Raw genomic sequence first — 7,210 nt, 5'->3', positions numbered from 1 at the left:
ATTGTCATAAGTGTGCTGTCAGCTCATTGGTCACAAAGCAGGGGCGGGGCTGGGAATTATGGTTTCAAACAAAGCGTTAATTACATTAAAACTTATAGACTACTTTTGATTCTCACTGTATTACGGGACAAAGTGCGTCCCTTATTAGCTCAATACAGGACGTGTACTTTTGTTTCTAAATACGGGACGATTCCGTTTTTTAAGGGACGCTTGGCAACCCTACTCGTAGCCAAAAACTAGCTTTACTTTGTTGTCTGGGTCAACTTTACTAGCAAGAGACAGAGAGAGGCGTTGAAAGGCTGCTCCAACGGAACTTATTGTTTTTGGAGGAAAACACGAACACGGTGTACAGTCGAGTCTTAATAGCTTACTTACAGCTGGGCTCGTCAGGCACTCTTCTTGGCTGCAGTGATTATTATTATATTTACATGCTTCCAGCTCCCGTTTTTAATCAATGACAGCTTGTACTTTTCCTTTTTCTCCCTCCCTCGCTCACAGACACATAACTGTATGGCAGTCCATTCTCCTGCAGCACGGACTACACTGCCTATGATGCTACCTTCTTTAGAGCTATGCCTGTAGCATTCTGCCTATTAGCTTAGCACAACAACAACAAAAAGGCCTCTCTCACCCAGGAAACACGCAGAGCGAGAGCGTCACCCTGTAACCATGGCAACCGTAACGCTGCCGCCTGGAACAACAGAACGTAGCTGTCAAAAAAAACCCAAACAGTCCTGACCCGCCACAATATGAAACAGGGAAGTACCGCCGTGTAATCCATTTATTTCAACAAAGTAACTGTATTCTAAATACCACCTTTTTAAACGGTAACTGTAACAGAATACAGTTACTCATATTTTGTATTTTAAATACGTAACGGCGGTACATGTATTCCGTTACTCCCCAACACTGTTCATGAGTTACCTGACCAACAATCCATGGAAAGCTTCACTATACATCCAAGTCTAAGAACAGCATTACTAATGTAGGCTTTGAAGGTAAACATTCCCATCACTCTTTGGAGCTCTTAGTGCAGAAATATTCTTTACCTACTAAAATCACGTCAAAAGTGATACTGACAAATATGCCCATCAAGACTTCTCTGTATGTGGGAAAAAAAAGCACAGATAATTCAATATACATGAGTCATTTTCAAACAGTAGTCTAAATTAAAGGCAGGACATCATTTGCCTTCAGAGTGAATGAAGAGTCACTAATTCTACATGACAAAGTCTGTAACGAGGTGAAGTGAAGCGTGATAATCACTGCTGAGAGTGAGAGACGTGTCATGCTCTCGAGCTGAGATGGTAGATCAGTTTTAGAAAATAGATATTTGAATGCAGCCGTACACCCTTCATGTTATTTGTGTTATCTATCCATGCAGTAACGTAAAAGGAGACCAGAAAGAAAGACAAAGAAGGACTTCGTGTTTGCGTTTTCCCTGCTTTGACTTTCAACCCAGCCTCAAATGCTCACACACCACCCAGTTTGTGTGACATGGCTCTCATCATCTTCTTTCACATCAGTGTGACAAATCGGGTTGGACCAGGGTGTTATTTTGGCGACCCCAGCGAGCAAGGAGTGTAGAGAGGTTGTCAGATAATAAAACCAAACCTTCTGCTCCCCTCAGAAGAAACACAGACTTTCTTTATTGGACAAAGTTCTCGCTCACTCTGAAACTCTCAGTTTTAGAGTGGACTCAATTCTCAGGGTGCGTTTAATGAACACATTAAGGCACAGCGCAAATAGAACACATCAGAAAAAGACATTTTTCCCCATGGTAGTCCAGACATTCATAAGATTTCTACCTTTTATCCAGGTCATAGAGGCCATTTAATCAATGACTTCAGATCAAGAGTTAGGTTCCTCCAACCTGCAGCATCCTCGGGCAAGGTGCTGAACTCCAGGTCTGTGAACATTAGGTTAAAAGCTGCATACAAGAAAGTCCTTTGAGTTCATTGGTTTTACCTGTCCACTTCCTTCCATTTCTTTTCTTGCATCTCATTACAGTTTCTAGGTTAGCTGTCTTACATAAATCCAGCTTTGGGTTGGCTCTCCTACCAATTTTGTTTATTGTTTTACCAGTTTTTCTCCCTCAGCCACACACCCACTCTGTGGTGCTCTGAAAAAATGTGTACACATGAGTTTCAAAAGCTTCTCAGTAATTTCAGACTATTAAGTCTCAAAATCAGCAAGAGTAAGACCAAGGTCATGAGGATGAAGCAGACAGGCAGAGGTTCCCTAGAAGAAGTCCACCCATTTACCTATCTACTGGGAGCATGGGGGACACGCATGAGTGGAATGGATGTAGATGTGATGGAAAGAAACAACAAACTCAAAGTGCTTTTCTGATTCTGCAGCTGAGGATGTTTAACACCGGTGTGAAAGCTATACTACACTCTGAAAGCTGTCTGTGCAAAAGATTACAAGTGAAGACTGCAGACAAACTTCCATAGTTCATAGTTTACAGTCACATGACTAACTTGCTGACTTGGCAAAACATTACTTTCTTCATGATGGTCAGTAGTGGACAGTTGGTAGTACTGCAGGACAAAAGTGTTTTGAGCCAAGACTACTCGGATCATTTATCCATAGAGGAGAAACAAAAATATGAAGAGAAACTAAGAATTCTGGCACTGGAGACACTCCTGGAGGGATTTGGAGAAGATTGCCCAGAGTTGAGCAAGCTGGTGGGGAATCGCCTTAAAGCTTAAAACTGAAGTCCACTTCTAACTATTTTAGCAGAAATTATATTTTATGGCCGGAGTTGGTGGCCATTTCTAAAATGTGCCAACTTTTATGCTCAAATCCACCTGTGAATGATTTCCCTGCACTAAATAAGAGAGTTTAAACTCTAATATGAAAAATGTGGAACCATAAATCCTTCATGGCACCAACAGGTGAACGTGCTGTTCCGTTTTTGACAGCTTCTCTTTTTGTTGCTGTTTGTTGTCTTGACTTTGATACGATGATGTTGAATAATTCAGAAGAGTTTTTAGCATCCTGCTGCTTTTTGGTTTTCCAGGAAGCTGCTGAAGCTCACAGATCAGGCTGACCTAAAAGCTCTGACATCTCAAGGGGCGATCACAGCAGTGTGTGTGTGTGTGTGTGCGTGTGTGTGTGTGTGTGTGTGTGTGTGCGCGCAAAGGTGGTTTATGAGGACATTTCACAAGAATACACGCCACACTGTCCGGACATTTGGAATTATGAGGACAGGGCCGATGTCCTCACAATTCATGGAATGAAAACTCGATGTGAGGGTGCTTAAATAGGTGTCAAAAGCCTAAATTCAAAATTTCAGCGAAATCGAAAAAAAGTCCTTACTATTCACAATTACCCAACTTTTGTGTATAATCTGTGTATCAACACAGCTCCCCTGTAGACCGGTTTGGGTACTGCACCTGGTCATGAATATTCACACAACGTGTATTTTTTAAGGCTTCTGATTGGCTAACAGCCGGAAGGTCCCTATAATTACGGTTTTTGTCAGATAGTGTGTGTTACATAAAACAATTCTGTGTTCTGATTGGCTGGCAGGCAGAAGGTCCTTATAATTACGTTTTTTTTTTTTAAAAAGATTGTGTGTTACATAACAAAGTTCTGTATTCTGACTGGCTGACAGTTGGAAGGTACCCATTGTTGTAGTTTTTATTAAAAATAGTGTTTCAAAACATGACCATAGATAAATCCTTAAAACTCTGTTAAATTTAAAACTCCACTTTCAGTGATACTGAGATGACTAAACTACTTAATCTAGCACTTAATATATACTGTAGTTATGCTTTATTAACTCTTGACTGTGTGATGGTTAATTTTTTAAGCATTTCTTTTTTCATATTTTGCTCTAGGAATCCTTTATATTATATATATTATATGTATTATTATATATTATAATAGAGGAGAGGAGAAAAGTGCGACCGCCTTCGTCAAGAGCAGTTTTCCTATTTTATTGTGAAGGTCCTGTGTTTCCATGTTCATTCTGTTCAGTTTTGCTCCCCCTGTCTCGTTATGGTTATTCGTGTTACTGTGTTCCTTGTGTGTTCTCACTTCCTTCTTATCCTTCTGTGTATTTAGGTCAGTGTCTCCCTCAGTCCTGTGTTGCTTCCTCCCTCCTTACTATGTGTGTGTCCCTGTGTCCTTCCTCATGTATTTAGGGCTCCCATTATAGTTCATGTTATTTTTCCCAGTTTCGGTTTTGTATGACTTTTTTGTGCTCAGTAATAAAGCTGTATTTTAAGTTCACATTTCACCCTAGTGAGTTTGCGTTTGGGTCCTATCCTGCATGAAATCAGCTGCTTTATGACACCATCTGTCATGGCTGGGCAACACTCGTTGCCTTGTTGTTGTTCGTGTGTAATTTACGTTGAGTACGCTAACCACGTTATAAAATTAATGCACGTAAGGTGAACTAGCAAACACCGTCATATTTACATGCGGCTGTCTTCTTGTTTGATGGCAGATACTCCCTTCACCCTGGCCAAAGGCTAAAATGACCAAAGAAAAAGAGGGAAACAGCTAAACATGAGAGGTTTTTGGATAAAGTTTGTGTTTTTTTCCATTGTTTAAGCACTGCTTCCAGCCAAGAGTAATGCCATAAATCCCCTATAGCTGCAGAAACGGCTAACATTCTTATCTTTTTACAAAAAAACAGCTAAACATGAGAGGTTTTTGGACAAAGTGTGTGTTCTCCATTCTTTAAGCACCGGTTCAAGCACCGGTTCAAGCACCGTTTAAGCACCGGCACCGTTTCAAAAGTACCGGTTTGGTACTGGTATCGGATAAAACCTAAACGATACCCATCCCTAATCATCAGTGCATCAGGAAGATAAACACAAGTGATTAGGTGCTTAGTAAATAGTTCAAGCAGCTGAAACCTCAGGAGGAGGAGGTGGAGCAGGAAGCATCATGGAAGGACAAACCCTTGTAGGATGAAGCACTAATCAGGGCTCCAAGTGCAAGACCAGTAGAGGCTGGTGTTTACCACACCAGGCAGGACCCTAGATCCAGTCTGTGCAAAGATGCCTGCCATATATGATCTCTCACCTTCTCAACAAAATCCAAAGGGTTCTGGATGTGGTGTTTGGAGCTGCATATAAATGGGTTGTGGACAGAAGACAGAAATGTTGAGATGTTATAGGTGACCAAATTGATCATCCAAACAATTGTTCTTAAACATACACCCTGGCCTCATCAGTTCTCATGGCCACTGATCAATGGTCATGACAAATTGGATACTAATGATCATGGAACTGACCTCACAGCCCATTGTTGATGCTAGTTTCTGTCATTATGTAAATGTACTGTTTATAAGGTTGGGGAAACCTGCAGTAGGCTGAGACTGAAGAATTCACCAGTTGGGGATGAAAACATTTCTAAAAATCACTAAAAATAGTATGTCCAGATGAACAGATTCAGCATTCTGGTACTCTTTAAAGAATGTAAAAGTAAGGTTTGAGATTAGCCTATAATTAGATAAGTCAGCTGGGTAAAGTGATGACTTTCTCTTGTTTATAGTCCCCTCATGCTTCAAGAGGACCACCGTCCCTGAAGAAACCTAATGTGAGCTGACTCAGTGACTGTCACCCAAGAGCACTTACGCCCATTGTTATGAAGTGCTTTGAGCATATAGTCAAAGTTCACATCACATCTTCAATGCCTGCTCGACCCAGTTTCAGTTTACCTACAGGCCAGAAAGATCCACAGATGATGCAATAGCATTAGCTCAGCATATTGCCCTCTCCCACCTGGATCATAAAACACATGCAGTGGTGTGAAAAAGTATTTGCCCCCTTCCTAATTTCTTAGTTTTTTTTATTTAATTTTTTTGCATATTTATCACACTCACATGTTTCAGATCACAAACACGTTTCATATTACACAAAGATATATGAGTAAATACAAATTTACTAAGGGAAATAAGCTATCCATACCTACCCGGTCCAGTGTGAAATAGTAACTGCCCCTCTTGTTAAATCATCAATTAACAGTTTTTGTAAAGCTGAGTTCAGTTTCACTGGCCACACCCATACCTGATTATTACAGACCTGCTGAATGAAGAAATCACTTAAAGAGAACCTGTCTGACAAAGTGAAGAAGGCTAAAAGATCTCAAAAGCCAAGAGCTTCACAATCTACAAAAACAATATGAGAAACAAAGTCATTGACATCTATCCATCTGGGAAGGGTTACAAAGACATTTCCATCGCTTTGGCACTGCAGAGAGTCATTATCCACAAATGGAGAAGACTTAAAACAGTGCTGAACCTTCCCAGGAGCAGCCTTGCCTACCAAAATTACTCTAAGAGCGCACTGCCGACTCATCAAGGAGGTCACAAGAGAACAGCCAGAACAGCATCTAATAACTGCAGACCTCACTTGTCTCAGTTAAGATCAGAGTTCATTATTCAACAATAAGAAAAAGTCTGGGCAAAAATGGCATCCATGGGAGAGGTCCAAGGAAAAAACTACCATTGACAAAAGAACACAAGGGCTCCTCTCATATGTGCCAAAAAACATCTTAATGATCCTGAAGACTTTTGGGAAAATATTCTGTTGACTGACAAGACAAAAGATGAACATTTTGGAAGCTTTGAATCCCGTTACATCTTTTATCAAACTAACACAACATTTCATAAAAAGAACATATAGCAACAGTCACACATGGTGGTGTTATGTGATGGTCTGGAACTGCTTTGCTTCATGACACCTTTCTGTAATTGATGGAACCATGACTTCTGCTCTCTACCAGAAAATCCTGAAGGAGAATGGCCGGCAATCAGTTCATGTCCTGAAGTGGACATGAACTGAACATGAACTCATGAAGTTGGGTATTTGGGTTATACAAAAGGACAATGATCTGAAACACAATCAGTAAGTCCACCTTTGACTGGTTAAAAACCCTCAAAAGGAAACCAAAATAAAGGTTTTGGATGGGCAGGTGACACTACCATCATTCGTTGCATTTCAGATGGAGACGAGTCTGCTTACAGAGCAGAGGTGAGAGCCCTGACACCATGTCAGGGAAAACAACCTACTGCTACCTACCCTGTCACTTGGTGTTCGCTCGCTCTGTAGTAGAGTATCACTTCCTGTTCCTGCTCAAACACAGTGGTGTTTCTGAGTAGCTTATTTGCTTAGCAGTTTAATTAACAACTTTTAAATACATTCTTTTTTTCAGAGTATAATCTTCACGTGCTTCATCCGAAGCACAC

This window comes from Neolamprologus multifasciatus, chromosome 4, assembly GCF_963576455.1.
Source record: "Neolamprologus multifasciatus chromosome 4, fNeoMul1.2, whole genome shotgun sequence".
NCBI lineage: Eukaryota > Metazoa > Chordata > Actinopteri > Cichliformes > Cichlidae > Neolamprologus > Neolamprologus multifasciatus.
This window is presented reverse-complemented; position numbering follows the sequence as displayed.